The 16,407-nt window shown below is 36.8% G+C and overlaps 1 protein-coding gene across 3 annotated transcripts in view; it reads left to right on the top strand.

The window, feature by feature from the left end:
- The window catches only part of ZC3H12C (zinc finger CCCH-type containing 12C), a 331,193-nt gene that overhangs the window by 254,988 nt on the left and 59,798 nt on the right, over positions 1-16,407 (top strand). Inside the window, exon 1 of one of the 3 annotated variants that reach the window (XM_023533750.1) lies at positions 15,721-15,725. The exons of the other annotated variants lie outside the window; for them this stretch is intronic. The gene's annotated coding sequence lies outside the window, so the exon portion shown is untranslated. Of the gene's footprint in view, positions 1-15,720; positions 15,726-16,407 lie in introns of those variants that run through there. 3 annotated transcript variants of the gene reach the window in all.

Here is a 16,407-nt window from a genome sequence, read left to right as displayed (position 1 = left end):
TGGTAAGGATGTGAAAATACCTAGGTAAATAAAACAATACAAAGTCCAGAAACAGACTCATATATAAATAGGACTTTGGTATATTCCATAAAGTTAGCATTTATAATCAGTTAGGAAAGGATATAGTCATTCAACAAATAATATTAGCATAAATATCTACTTAGAAAAAAAATAATAAAACCAGACCTTTACTTCAAATTATACCCAGAAATAATGACAAATGTAATAGAGAGCTAAAGGTAAAAAGTAAAATTTAAAATTAGTATAAAATACACACAAAAAAATGTTTTCTACTCTTAAGATTGAGAAGGTCTTCCTAAATTATAAAACTCCAGAATTCAGAGTAGAAAAGATTGGTTGACTTAATTAAATAAAATTAAAAACTTTTAATGATGAAATTTATCATAAAGTTAAAAGACAATACTGTGAGAAATAATAGAACATAAAACAAATAGAGAATTAATATTCAATCTGCCTACAATCAAAAGTTATAAAAAGGTAATTGGCAAAAGAAATAAATGGCCAATAAAAACTTGTCGAAAGTTGTTTGACCTCACTACTAATCAAGGAAATACATGGTTACATAATATTATATTTCTCCCATCAGATTAATAAGAATTTAAAAGATTTAGAATACCTAATATAAGTGAGGATGAGGGAAAATATAAACTGTTAGTGAATACATTGGTAAACTCTCTTGGGAAGGGAATTTGGCAATGCTTAATATAATTGTAAATTCATATACCTCTGGTCGAGCTGTTCCATTTCTAGGAAATGGTTTACAGAAATTTGTTCATATGTACAAATAAATGTGCACTGTGATCTTCATTTGGTACTGCCAAAATTGAGCTACATATTAATAAGGGAATTAATAAGCAAATGGTTAAATAAACCATGAAACAATAATATGGAATACTTAGGCAACTGTTACCAGAATGAGGAGAAACAAATTTTCTGACATGTAAAACTCTCATTGTGCAGTTTGTAAAGCATGCATATAGAATGGGCCCACTTATACATTTTAAATACACATATGATATAAATGTTTAGAAAAGGAATGGAAGAATACACTTTAAAATTTAATAGAGGTTACTTCCGAGAAGGATATTGGGAATAAGTAGGATAAACACCTTTTAACATTTTGTTCTTTTCTATTTGTTATTTTCTATTGTTTGAATCTTCTTTTAGGTTACACCTCTTTTATTAGATTGGGCTATTTGATATTGCTGCTATATTGACCTACAAATATGGAAACTTTATAAGACAATTTAATAGAGTAAGAATTTTGGGTGGATTGCCTTTATAATTTAAATAAATAGATAAAAGAAGAGAAAAACAGAATATGTGTCTACACTCTTCTAGGAATGAGCTAAATGGACAGCACTAGCCAGGACTCTCTAAGGATTTATGAGAAGATGTCCAAAGAGAGGGCAGTGCTCTGTCACTTCCCATTTAAAATGGCTGCTCATTCATCAAGTTGTCCTTTCTGCTGTTTGTCCAGGAATTTTATGACCTTCTTAGCTTTAAAGAGACAGGCCCTTTGCCTCCTCCCTGACCCTGGAACCCTCGCTATTAAGTGTGACAGTGGTCTCAGAGCAATGTATTCCTCTTTGGACACATCTTGACATTTTTGCATGCTAGAAGTAAAAATTCCACATTTTATAAGAAGCACTGAGAAATGTGATAGTCATTATTTTTACACCTCCATTAGTAATTTCCTAAAATAATCCTGGGTTCCATGGCAAATTACTGTAAAAACAATGACCCAGGCACCTCTTATTTTATTTATTTATTTTTTTTGCCATTACTGAAAACTCCATTAGCAATCTTATTTGAATAGACTGAGCCTTTTCCTGTAACCACTGCAGTTTTAAATCAATCCACTTTTTAAAAACTGAGTATACAGATGTTAAATGTTTAATTTATTTTTTGAAAAAAAAGTACTTCTTTATGATCTTTGCACTGATGTACTGAGAATATATCATCTTAGTTTAAAAAAAACTCTAGCCTATTCAAAGATGAGGGATATAATAATTCACTTTTCAAAATTTTACCAAAGTAAATTTGCATAAGGTCTGTAGTTAGATCATGTTGTATATTGATGTTAATTTTCTGATTTTAATAATTATTCTGGTTATGTAAGAGCATGTTTTGTTTTTTGTTTTTTGTTTTTAGGAAATACTGAAGTATTTAGAGGTAAGGGGTCATATTTCAACTTACTCTAAAGCATATCAGAAAAAAATTATACACAAGTACATAAAAAAAGAGAACTACAACATGAATGATAAAGCAAGTCTAGTATAATGTTAACAACTGGTAAAAATGGTTGAACCATAAATAAAAATGTTTGCATTATTTTGAAACTTTTAGTCTGAGATTATTTCAGAATAAAAAAATGTTTAATGTATATTTTCTCCTGTGTATGAAAAAAGGGTTCTATGGAAAGTAACTTCACTGGGTGATCTGATCATAAATTCCCAACTGGGCAGGTCCTGGTAGGTAGTCATGCCTCACCCATATAAGTTCTTCAGTAAAAGGCTTATCTTTGCCTTAAGTAAGCCCTGTCCATTGTTTCTGTGTATCTAGCTTAACATTCCTTTGAAATGCCTCTCTTCAGACTCCTCCCTCTAAAGTGTGATCACCCTCAAGAGAGCACATAATCTTAACTATTTTCTAATACAATCCCCACTTTGCTTTTGTCCACTTTATATAATCTTCCTTATGTTCCCTCTTGAATTTCAAATGCATAAAAGAAGCTGCAGACTGTCATTTCTTTGAAGCATTTATCTTGGTCTATTGGGAACTTGCTTTCAAGCAAATCCACTGTTTAACTCAAATTTTTATAAAAATTTTCTGCAGGTTTGGATGTTCTTACATCAACACTCCAAAGTGACCCATTAATTCTATAATGATAACAATTACTACTGCCCCTAAGTCTCTCTATGTGCCAGACATTGGAGCAGGCCTTTACAGGGACTGCCTCTAATTCCAGTCTGTTGAAGTGACCTTATTCAATGTTCCTGAGCAGGTGAGGACCTTAGCCAATAGCTCAGCAATGCTCTCCTGTACCTCTGGTCAGCGCTTGTATACTGGCTTTAGGAGTTGTTCTAAGCTTCAGCTTTCTCTTCAAGCCCACTTCCTCCCTCACTCCCCCCACATCCTCCACGTTAATTCATTCTTTTGTTCATTATGTAATATTTCCTTTCTCTTCTATATATTCTGAATTTCTTCCTCTTAACTAACTCTGCTCAGGCCACAGATAAGTGATAGTTACTCCCATCTTTCTTTAGAAGTCCACCCTTAACTCAATGTCCTCAGGCTCCCACCCTCTCATTTTCCTTTCCCAGTCAGGCTTTTGAAAAGAATAACCCAGATTGCCAACCCTCACTGCCGTTCACATCTAGAAAGAGAGTGAATCATATCCTGCTATGTGATTGATTTTTGCCAATTTTTCTTGTATAAGCTTCTAGTAAACAGGAAAATTGAATTAAGAAAAAGATAAGGAGATGTCTGTAGGAAGGGAAACAGACTTTCTCCCAGTACGCAAAGCATACAATGAAATAAATAGCTACTGGATATCTATGTAGAAAGCACTCTGTTAGGTTTAGCTACCGGATGCTTAAGAGAAGCTTCTTGTTCACAATCCATTTCTGGCTGTAAATATAACTCTAACCACCAGAAACAAAAATAAATGCTAAAGATAAAAATTCTTAAAGTAGTAGAAAAGAACCATATCAAACAATCTTCCTGTTTTTTAGGTCAGATAAGATACTGACAACCAAGGATAAGGATTAAAGACTGTTGCCAGGTGAATCTAAGCTCTAATTCTTTTGTCATAAAAAGAGATTCAAGTAGCATCCCCATTTAAAGAAAGTGTAAAGTCCAGGAGTGTTTGAGGCATTGCTTGTTTCTTTGGGTTCAAAGTATCCTGTGCAACAGATAGGACTCCCAGTGGACCCTAACCTTGAATTGAATGAGCCCCTACCAGTTGCCTCCTCCCTCCAGGAGGAGGTTGTAATTAGTGCCTTCACCATTCCCTGAGGCCAAGGCTCCAGCCTCTGCTTCTGGAGACTTAACACTATGCGAGGACATCTTGGAGCTGCAGAAACAGGGGCAACATTCAGCACTGCAGAATGAAAGAATGAATAAATGAATTGTATCTCTAGTGTCCAGCACATAGATGAAATTTCATAAATATTTCTTGAATGAATAAATAAATTCAACCCAAAAGATAAAAGCTGAGGCAAAAGTATGGGCCTTGCAGTTATAATCCCAACCTTTCCCCACTGCCCTTCCCAGCCCACAACCTCTCAGTCCCCAGTCTCATCCCATCCTTTGAAAGCATTTGAGGGATCAGCTAAGGCTGAAGCCCACAAATTAATTATGTTTTCATCTGGGATCATTTGAGAGCCAAATGAATGTAAAGCAAAGAACCTGAATAACCAACTCAGAGGTGTGGGGTGAATAGGTAGCTCAGAGCTATGAGATGGTACTGTACAGTTTTTCTTAATTTCTATCTTGATTCATCTATCCATTCATTCAACAACTAGTTATTGAAAAATTATGATGAGCCAAACAGTATCCTAGTCACTGAGGGCAGAGCAATGGACAAGCCAACAAGGTACCTGCTTTTAGGGAATTTACTTCTTCATTTATTCGAATGACAAATACTGAGGGACTATTTACCAGGCCCTTTACCGAGCAGTAGATCTACATTTCTGCCTGCATGATATTTATATACTAGTGGACGAAAAACAGAAATAGAGAGAAAGAAAGAGAGAGAGAGAGAGATAGCATATTGTATATTGGAAGATGATGAATCCTGGGTGGGAGGTTGGCAGGAGAGGGATGTTACTAAAACAGAAAAGGGGATAGGGAGAATGGATAGGGCATGCAATTTTAAATAAGTTGGTCAAGGTAGACCTCACTGAGAAAGTGATAGTGGAGCAAAGTCCTGCAGGAGGTAAGAGAGCAGGATGTCTAGGGGAGAGCATTCCAGGAAGAAGAAAGCAAATATAAAGGCCCTGAGCTGGGAACACCCTTGGCATGTTCAAGAAACAGCAAGGAGCCCAATATGGCTGAAACAAAGCAAATAAGAAGAAAAGAGATGAAGTTGAGGAAGAGGGAATTCATTTGGGCCTCGTTGGCCATTTTAAAGATTTTGTTCTTTTCTCTGACTGAGGAAAGAAGCTATCAGATGATTTCCAGCAGAGGAATAACACTATATGACTCAGGTTTTAACAGAATCACTCTGGTTGCTGAGCTGAGAACAGACTATAGGATGGCAGGGAAATGACATGGTCCCTGTGGGTTTTTATATGCCGATGGGTCTGCTCTAGTGAAAAGACACAAAATGGTGCTTTAAATTTCAAAACAAGGGCGGGGGGGTGGGGGTGATAATTGCTGGAAAAATGTTCCTGAGTAGGCAAGAGAGGAATGGATCTTGCAGTCAAGTGGAAGAGCTTAGGGACACAGAGGGTTCGCCAATTGTCATGAGAGGAAGGCAGAGTTTATGGGCACGGATGAATGTAATTCACCAAATGTAATTAATCAAAATGTGATGGTGGGAGCTTGTGTTACTTGTCACGTTTGCCTCAGTTTTCAGTAGAGAGCAAGACCACACACTTGACAATGAAGGTAGAGCAGGGGGTATTACATATTTGAGAAGAAATAAAAATCATTCCTATGTGAATGCATCTTTAAATAATCCCTTGAAACACTCATAAAACAATACATATAGTACTAAAATTTTGGCTATAGATATGGTTCCAAAAAAAAAAAAATACCAGAAAATATTTTTACACATACAGCATATGTAAAGCCATCTGAGTACAACAACATGTACAAACGAAGTGACATGATCTGGCACATTTCCAAGAAGCAATGAAAACTGTAAGTCAATTCTCTAAATTCTATCGAGTTTTGAATCAGGCCAACATATCTGTGTTACTGGAAGTCATTTAAATTTAGGTCATTGCATTAGGAGTTAAATATAGTGTAAAACACGTGTCCAGAGTTGAGCAAGTGAGAAACACTGATTAAGGAGCATGATTGTAGTGATCTGCCTCACACCCCACACTGAATTCCAGCCACCAATTGCCTTTCTAACCCAGTTCTGTGTTGTGCCCTCCCCCAGAGGTTAGGAATGTGGAATCTCCAGGATTCTTTAACCCTCTCTTCTCTGGTATTATTTCCACTACAGAAAAATATGCCTAGAGTACACTCAGTGCCACGACTAGATTTTATCTGCTGGGTAAGACAAATTTATGGTGCAACATGTGAACAGTTAAGGTGAATGAAGATCTCAAATGCATCTATTAAATATTTTCAAAACTGAAACACTTTAAATATATGCACTTCCTTGCTATCTTGGGAGCCCATCTTCCCGCCTGAATTTGACAACACTGTCCAGCATCCAAGGCTGTTGTTCGTGCACCAGGCTGAGCTGTGCATGGTAGGTAGGCAGAGCTGTCCCACAGCACAAAGAGCATTTAACCAAGTGGACAACGGACAGGGGCGCAAGCCAGCAATGAAAGGGGCAAACAAGAAGCCACACAGGTCTTTGCTCTCAGCCTTCAGCAATCTGGGGACTTATCTTAGAATTAAGTGGCCTCATCTTGGAAGCTTTGGAGATTTGATTCCACATTGAGATGTTAGCCCTAGTATTTTTATCTGTTACCCATTTTTACTTCCATTTTTAACTCAGTGGATTTTAACTTTTTATATTTCTCAATCTTTGGCTTAATTTCATTATTTTAACATATTTTATTTATTTTTTAAATATGATGGTTTTCTTTTATCTTAACTATATCAGTCTATTTTGTCTTCCTTACTACTTAATTTTTACATTTTAATATTTTTAACAATATTCAAAAACCTATATTTTATCTAGTTTTCTAGTGACTTTTAATTCTTTTACACTTTTTATGATAGCCATATATTTATTAGTTTTGTTTTGTTTTTGTTTTAACTGGTTGCAGGGTTGCTTCTGATTTCTTAGCATCACCTAGTGACTCCCGTATTTATTCCAGTTTTAACAGACATTTCCCAGCCCCTCTCCATAATCTAAAACTCTGAGCTAAAAGCTTTAACCCAGACAGTTCAGGAGATCCAACAGTTACAATTCCTTCCTTGAACAATAAATTTTCTATTCTAGCTACACATGCTTATACATTTGAAATAGATTTGTTTCTCACACTGTGCTCTGTAATGTCCTTTTTTTGCAATGTCCTTCTGGAATCCATGGTCACTATCGTACAAACCAATGAATGGGAACCAGACATGTGGAGGATTAATACTCAACAGGAGAGGGAAGAAGGTGCCAGGTTTCTTTCAGATAGAGACCACAAAATACTGTCCTCAAGGTTATTTTAACAAGGGGTGGTCTTGAAACACAACTTTAAGAAGCCACATTAAAGACCAACAAAACCTTCAAAATATAAAATCCCACAACTTGTTATAACCAATATAATTAGTCTGTTTTCAAAACTTTATACAAAAATATTCTATTCTTGAGTAGGTCGCCTACTTCCCTGATTTAAAGTTTCAAAGAGAAATGAGCTCTGGTAGGAATTATCCCAAACAGTGTGTAGGTTTTGTTTATTTTAGTTTCTTTTTTCATAGGTATATGAAAAAAAAAGTACATATATTAGATTCAGTTGTTCTTTTGCTTTGAGCCTAGATCCCTTGAACCAGAACATTATTAAGCAGTGTGTGGGTACTGTGAACCCCAAAACCCCACAAAAATGTGCAAACTGCTATGCTCCTTGACTGAAAATGGGTCATTTTTCCACAAAGGAGGGATTGAGGCAAGATGCTGATATGCCTCTGCTCAGTTCCCTAAAAGAAAGTAGGATGCCATTCTGACTAAACTTGCATTTGTAAAACAACACGATAAATTATCAGGGCCTAGTCCATGTCTGTGATTCCCCTAAACTGAGGGAAATTTCACCACCTAATTTTTCTCCTTGCATTATCTGAAGAATGTGTTTAAACAAGAACCTACATTTCTCTCTCTCTCTCTCTCTCTCTCTCTCTCTCATCCATCCATCCATTAGTGTTATCAATATATTTCCTCTTTTTGTAAAACTTCTTTTGGGGCTTAAATCCTCAGCCCTTTCTTACCAACAGGTAGCTCTCATCTTCTCTACTACGATGGCTGCACAAATTCTTCTCAGCTGGTTAGTGCAGGCCATAGGGACTCCTATGTCAGGACCCCTGTTTGCCTACTGAGCTTCCACTGGTCCCTGCAGTGGTCACCTCAATGACATGTTCAGTCATGCTCTGTTTTACGTACCTCAGCAGAGATACACGAATCTAGCAAGTTCTGATTCCCATTCTCAGTCAGCAATGGAAGATCCATTCAGCCTTGAGCTTCACAGGGCTCACAGTAGTCTCCTCACTGGTTCAGGAGATCCCTAGGAGTATTTCTACAAATGACAAAGATTTTTCTCCTAGAGTGTCTATAACCAATCAAAATTCTAGAAAACAGATTCTCTCATTTCCAAGAACTGAAGCCTTCTTAATTTTCTTAGAGAAGAAAATGACAGAGAAAAGAGAGTTAGTCTGTCTCAATAAAAGCCATATTAAAAGACTGTCACTCACCTCTCAGGATCGTATAGTAACAACCCTACTTGAGTCTGCTTTTCAATAAGATAAACGTGATGTGCCTTAATGTTTGTTCTCTTGCCAGGACATACACTAATTGTTCAGGTACCTAGACATCTAATAGATGTGATAATCATCTCTGAAGACTACAATGTCAAGATTGGCACCAGACTTGCCAAAGTCTCTCCTGAAGATGGTTTGGACCAAAAGGATTGTTCATGCAGCATGGGCCACTTCTCTACAGGGAGTTATTTTAACCTAAATGAAAAATCCCCTATCAAATCTATAAATTTCACCAAATATCACTGGATGACAACCTAGTATAAATTCATTGATTTTTCAATTCTCTTACATTGGGGAGGTAGAAGGGAAAATTACTAAAATGTATGTCAGGTGAAATTTGAAGTGTTATAAGTTTTTGGAAAGCAATATGGTGATACCTATGAAAAGTTAATTATGTATACTCTTCAACCCTTCAATCTCATTCCTAGGAATTATCTTTTAGAAATAAAATGCCAGTTTAGAAGAAGATGAGGCACAGAGAGATGGTGGTGGTTTGGATCAAGGTTGTAGCAGAAAAAAAGAAGGCAGATTACAGGCATATTTTGAAAGTTGAACCAACAAGGCCTTGTTGCTGGATTAGATGTGGAAGTGAGGGAAGGGAAGAATCAAGGATGACGCCTAAGTAACAGGGTGAATTTTGTCCAGCCTATTGGCCATCTCTAATTGTATGTTCGATAAGCAGCTCCAGAAGACAAGTTTAACATGTTTAAAACTGAATTTATAGTTTTTCTCATAAGACCTGTTCTTCCTTTTAACATGTTCTTTTTCAATGGGTATCAACATCACTGTTATTAAGTGGCAGGTACTTTACCAAAGGATGCAAATGAAAGAAAGTTAAAACTATACTAAAGATCTTTCTTGGTTTTCAAATTGTTTTCTCCATCTTACTCACATATTAACTAAACTTTTAACTCCCTTTCTTGACCATAAGCTTCTCAGGGGCAAAGATCATGTCTGTAATTAGAGCTAACATTTACAGGTATTTTCCAAATGTCAGGGCTTGTGTTAAGCACTTTGCATGCATTAACCCGTGTACTTCAACAAATAGCCTTACGAGGTAGGGACGAAAGCACAGTGGTTAAGAGTGTGGGCTGAATTGCCTGGCCTTGTTACATGATTTGGGGGAAGTTACTCAATTTTTCTGTGCCTTGGTTATCGTGTAGGACTCTGGGAACATAGGAGGGACATCTAACCCAGACAGATGAGATCAAAGAAGGCTTGCTAGAATGGAATGCATTGTGAGCTCAATCTTTGTCCACAAAGTATTAAAGGAAAGGTGATACAGGCAGTGAGGGCAGCGTATGTGGATGCCTGGAAGTAAACTAAAGCATGGACCTTTTTAAACTGTCAGTATGGCTTACCAAGGCAAGAACAAGGAAAGGTCACAAACTCACATACTTGCAAAAACAAGACTAGTAAAGTAAGAGAGAGTGGCCAGTGATAAGATAAAGGAAAGACATGAGGTCTAGGGCAAATTGGAGAGCACAGGAGCCACGTAAAAGGGCCAGCCTCCTCTCCCCACCAAGCTCCTTCCCTCTAACCAAGCTCCATTACTCTGATCTTCATTCATTTTCTTGAACCTCTGCTTATACCTCCTCAAGTCTCCCTCACTTGCTATTTCCTCTACCTGGAATGTGCTTTGCATGACTGGCAACTTTGCATCATTTCAGCTCACATACAATTTAAAAGAGGCCTTCCCTGATCACTACCCACAAGCCAGCCCCAAACATGCTAATATTCCACTCTAATTTATTTCTTCAGAGCACTTGCTATTAAGTGAAATTATTTTGTTCATTTGTTTGTGAATTTCATGTATTTGTTTAATTGTATACTAGGTATATAAAATATAAGCTTTATGAAGTAGGAAACTTTTCCAGCACCTACAACAATGGTTGACACACAGTAGGAACTTTTCTCTCCCTCAAAAAACTTCATATATTTATTTTGCATAAATAAAAGGTGCCTTTATTGTGTACCTACTCAGTGCCAGGTACTACGTGCTGTAGAGATCGATTCAGCAAACATCAGAATACAGGTAGTAGTTAATGCCACAAAAACAGATGAGGAAACCCAGGACATATGTGCAAAGCCAAAAGATAATGGGTCAGAGAGGAATTCTTTATAAGAGTAGACAAAAGGAGAAAAATCACGAAGATAATGACTAGAAGAGGTATGGAGGAACCAGTAGAGAAGTGGTAATGTAGAAGGCAAAAGAAAATAGAGTACATGATGAAAATCACAACTTAATTAGGTAATCAACTTCTTGTTAATTATAATGTACAGCTGATACCTGGAAAGCTAAGACTTCTGTCATTACTTTGTCTCATTGTTGTGCCCATTTGGAGACTTTTGAATAAAGCCTCACCTACATAACTATTGTCTGTCTGGGTTTCCTGTGATATCTCTCAATAGTGATGCCATGTCTATTCTCCTTTTACCTAATTGAGATAAACTTTACTGCATTTTCATCTTTAGATAAGTAAAGTCCCATTTCTATTGTATTCTGTTGAGAGAGAGAGAGAGAGAGAGAGAGAGGTGATAGATAAATAGAGAGAGAGAATTTTCATAAATGCTAAAAAAAAAAAACAAAAAAACAAAAAAGTAAAAACAAGCCTGGTGGATATTTGGAGAAGAGTGTTCCAGAAAGAGGGAACAGCAAGAACAAGAAGTCCAGTGTGGCTTGTGGAGAATGAGTGGTACAAGATAAGGAGTTGGCAGTGTACAAGATAAACTGAGGGAGGCATTAACCACCTTTAGTTGAGAAATTCTCCAAGTCTACCTTAGGAAGTAGTTCTACATCATAACAATGCCAGGCATGCAGTAAGTGTTCTATAAACATTTGTTGAATGAATGAATTCCCAAGATAGACAGAGAATTATTTTGAAATCCATGTTCTAAGGATTTCACCTGACTGAGTGAGCCTCTAACTTGGGCAAATTTGGTACTTGATTATATTTAATTTAGCATTTTGCCTAGATTTTTTCAAATGTATGTCTTATCTTTCTGAGAAGACATTTGGTTTATTTCAGATGTGAACCATGTCTTTTATCTTATGATTACAAGTTCAGTGGTAAAATTCAACAAACACACATTTGATTTAATTAAGTCAAGAAAGGTAGTAAAATATAGATGTTGAAAAAATGGTAAAGGTGGTTCGTTATCTCTGGTTGACAGGATGAGAGATAATTTGTATTTTTGAAAGCTAATGTTTTATTGTGCCTTAAATTTTTCCTACAATGAACATGTCTTCTTTTATAATTTAAAATAATACATTAGAATACTAAAAGGTACTAGATACTAAAGCCATTGAAATATACCTCCATTAACTCTTGTTTAGAATCCACACAGCTAAAGTATTTGAGTCTCGATTTCACTATTGGTTGGCTTCATACATAAAAATGTCGTAGAAAATGCCAACTCCTTCTTTTGTATGCAAATAATTAGCCACCAAGATATTAAAAGTAAACATATAAAAATAATTCTACCAACACTCTAAAATGTTCTTACAGACATATATGTTAGCAAAATAAACCACAGAAGGTAGTGATAATACTTTTCATCAGGACAGTATCTTCTAGTAAACAAGTTCTTCTTGCCAAAATTTACTGAGCATTTAACTGCCTCTTGTAGTTATCCAAAATAAAATGACAAATTCCTGAATTTCTCCATTAACAAGATCTCCATAACAAGAAGGGACTGCCAAAGACCGATAACACTCATTTTTTCAAAAGAGATGTTTGTAAGAATGACCCAGATGGCCTAGCCCTTCTCAATAAGCCAGGGTTCTGTGTATTAAACTCAAAAACTAGAGGAAGTCACGGATGACTAAAGAGCTGGAGACACATTTTCGGGGCCAACTGACATCATTTCAAGTCAGGTAAATGTTTTGACCAAACTGAAGGACTATGAGACTTGAGAATAGACCAATGGCTCTAGTGCATCCCAGGGGGTAGCACGACTCTACCTCTGTCTATACATTAAAATCTGTGTACTCTGGATTGGCCAGGGAATAGATGAGACAGAAGAAAATAGTTTCTCTAAAATCAGACCTACAAAAACCATTAAAAATCATCAGATAGCTCTAGTCCATTTATCTCTTTATCATCAATCACTTCCTAACTAGGCCTAAAGCAGTCACTTATGGAATCCATAGAGATATGCTTAACATTTCCTGGCTGGCTAGATTCCTTATTTCTGACTTCTGGATGCACTTTGGCTGAATATACCCTGGAATGTCTGCCTTCCAAGAAAAATAGCTGACAGTGTAAATTTCTCATTGACTTCCACTCTAAGATTGGAAGTAAGAACTTGAAACCATCTACGTCAACTGTTTTCCCTAATTGCCTCTGACCTCATCTACTAGGCTCACTTATCTGTGTCACATCCTAGACTCTGATGCCACCCTAGACCCTAAGTCAGAGATTTGCCCACCTCAACCACTCAACTCTCTGGGGGTACAGTGACTCAGCAGCAGCCCTGGTCTGCTGATAATCTTCCTCTACCTGTAAACTGCAGCCCTAATGGTAGGGCTACCTCTTCTATTTTCTTGTGATGTTTGTTATTTGTTTGGGAGAGTTGTCTCATGTTAATTTGTTTGCTGGTTGCTTTTCTTTCTTTTTTTTAAGACAAGACCCTATCTTGTTCTGCTTACTCAGTAGTCTCTTGCCTCGTTCCCTCATGCTTAATTATTTTTCTAACTCCCCAGTTCCTCTGAAATTGAATTCTGCTTTGCCCATTCAGAGACTGGAATTCTGAATCCTGGTTTTCATGGCCAAGTCTTTTCTACCTTCTAACAGACTAATGCCTACATAAGCAGCCACAGGCTATAGAATAACTGGCTGTTATGGTCCCCAGTTCCAGTAGTCTGGAAGCAACCCAAGTACCTTCTGTGTGCCAGGCACAGGAGAACTGGGGACACTGCAGGGAGCAAAACAGACAGAGCTCCTACATCATGGAGCTTACATTATGATGTGGGGAAATACAATAAAACATATAAGCAAATATAAGTCATTATTATTATGAAAAAAAATGCTCATTCTGCCTTATGCCTACTGCTGACCTTCTGTGAAATTCTCTCCTACGTGCTGATGAGAACTTCCCTGAATATTCTCCTTAGTTAAAGCAGTTCCCATTGAAAATCTTCTAGAATCTGCATTTGGAGCTTTTGAGAAATAAATTGTAAAAGCAATGACTAATCCCATAAATGCCTGCCGGGAATTCTTTAGCAATTATGGGATCTCCCCTTCCACATGATCATAGGAATCTTTCCTTTACTGGGAAGCCCCAGACTCCACATGTGCAACTCATAGGACTCCCTCAACTTCCTCTTCCTTGTGGCTGTCTTACTATTTAAAACAAAACAAAACAAAACAGTATCTGTTTATTTAGAGAATCAAATAGAAAGGCATGGACAATAGCACACATCACCAATAAATGTGGATTTTAAAAAATATTTTTTGAATAGCTAATTCAAGTACCAAATTTAAAATTCAACAGCTAAAAAAGGATATAGAGCAAAATGTGAATCTCTCTTCCACCTTTTCTTCTTAGTCATCTAGTTCTGGTCTTCGCTTTACTTTTTCAATGAATGATGGATCTTGAAGTTTATTCCAAACACATAAAGCCACTTTATTCTTTTTAAAAGGTAAATGGCATTCTAATACATGAAGATACTACAATTTATTTAAATAGTTTAGTAATGGGCATTTAGGTCGGTCCTAATTTTTTGTCTTTGCAAATAATGCTACGGTTAATATTTTCATGATATAGCTTTTTAATGTAAGTTGTACTCTAACCTGAAAATTCTATAATTCTGTTTCCAACTATCTAAGTTTCATACAGTTGTGAGTCTATATACTAATTTCCTTTTAAAACAACAGATGCTTGCAAAGGTGATGAGGATATTTTTGGAATACTTGAAATTCCATTTTTCAACGAAAATTTTTTAATTTCTGGGCAGGGTGAACTGCAATGACAGGTTTGGTCCTTGTCAAGATGGCAAAGTAACAGCTTGGGAATACTTTTTTAATTCTATCTTAAGTGTTTATTGTTCTCAAAATTCCTACATTGGCCAAATGTAGTGAAAGTAGGGCAGCCATGCTGTCTGATTCAGGTAGAAAACCAAGCATGTGACTTTCCAACACAAGCATATTGAAAACCTTGCTGCTCTGGCTCCCTTGGTGCCTCCCACAAATGCTGAAAGAGTCATGCTGCTGATATGGAATCTTGTGGTAACTCCTCAAAAGAAAGAAGCCCTGGGATTGGTCAATAGCACGTATCTCATGTCTTCTGGTTTCCTTTCCCTAAGAACTCAGTATTAAAAAAGCAACTCTCACCAGTCACTGAAGCACATGGGCAAGGATGAGTTTTATCCCTATGTGTCTATCTTATATAGCTCATGTGCTTAGGAAATGGTTGCTTAGGGTAATGAAATTAAGGAAGCATTCCATTTCATAGGTTGTGAGAATTAACCAGAACTTCTCTGAAAGACATAAAGAAACTGTGAATGAAAAGTCACAGTAGTCACCTGGCTATGTGAGTGAAGCTCTTCAACCAGAAGAAATCGAGTGCTAGCCAAAGGGCCGTGCAGATGAAGGCGCTTGGAAGGGACTATTGACATTGTTTCAACTAAGGTAAGTGTTTTGGCAGAAATGGTAGAGATAGGAGACATGAGAGCAAGAGAAAAAATTCTTTTGCATTCCCAAGTGTAGCCACGGGTTTCAATGAGAAAACTCCTAGGAAAGCTCTGGATAGAACTAAAAGTAGTTGCCAGGGATGTGTGCTAATTTTGAACCTGGGGATGACCTACAACCCCTGCATGTCTTAGATAAGGTGGCTGGGCAATCAGAAGTTCCAGGTTGAGCCAGCCAGGTGGGATGTGGTGGGTATCTGAAATTCTGTCTTTTAAGATTCAACTGTGAACCTAGGTTTGCGGTAGTCTACCTGGGAGGTATATTCTAGAAAAAAGTGCTGCCCTTGCAACCTTTCTCCCTCCCACCGGTGTGCCTCATCTGTTCTTTCCAAAGCATTTGCTTTTAACTTGTGGGCTGCTCAAAGTTTTAGGTATTATGGGGCCACAGCCACTCAAATTCTTAAATTATGTATATATAATTCAAAGTCACGATTTGAGATCCAGACTTGATTTTATAATTCAGATATGAATTGGCTATATGTATTTGGTAATAGCAAATGTGCCTTATTTCCTGATGCTTATTCTGAAGGTGACATGGAGAACATTCTATTATAGGAAATTTTTCATGGGTTTCTCACTGTAGATAGGCTACACTGAGCTCAAACTATCTATCTATCTCCCTCCTTTGTTCTTGTTACTATCCAACACTGAAAATTTGATCCTCAGTTTACCATTTTCAAAATGAAAAGTAGGGTCAGATTAAATGATTTCTAACTCCCTTTTTTTTCCATCCATCTTACATTCGCTGAGCCCGTGAAATTTATTTCTTATATATTCTCTTTTCCTTTTAAGTAAACATAACTTGGAGTAAAGAGGAATTATCTAGTTCTCATTTATCTCAGAGCTCTAGAAGCATTTTATTATTGTTTGAAATTTTTTTCAACCCTAATAATGACCACTTAAAGTTTTCATACTTAACTTTCTCAATAGCAGATAAAAGCCTCATTTACCCAACTATTTGCCTTTTCTAGATAATACTACAACATACTTACATATTCATATCCCACTGTTACCACAAATACATGCCTAAAACCAAACTATTCTAA

The sequence above is a fragment of the Pteropus vampyrus genome, unplaced genomic scaffold (genome assembly GCF_000151845.1).
Source record: "Pteropus vampyrus isolate Shadow unplaced genomic scaffold, Pvam_2.0 Scaffold110, whole genome shotgun sequence".
Lineage (NCBI taxonomy): Eukaryota > Metazoa > Chordata > Mammalia > Chiroptera > Pteropodidae > Pteropus > Pteropus vampyrus.
The sequence above is the reverse complement of the archived record's forward strand: the minus strand, read 5'-3'. Positions and strand labels throughout refer to the sequence as shown.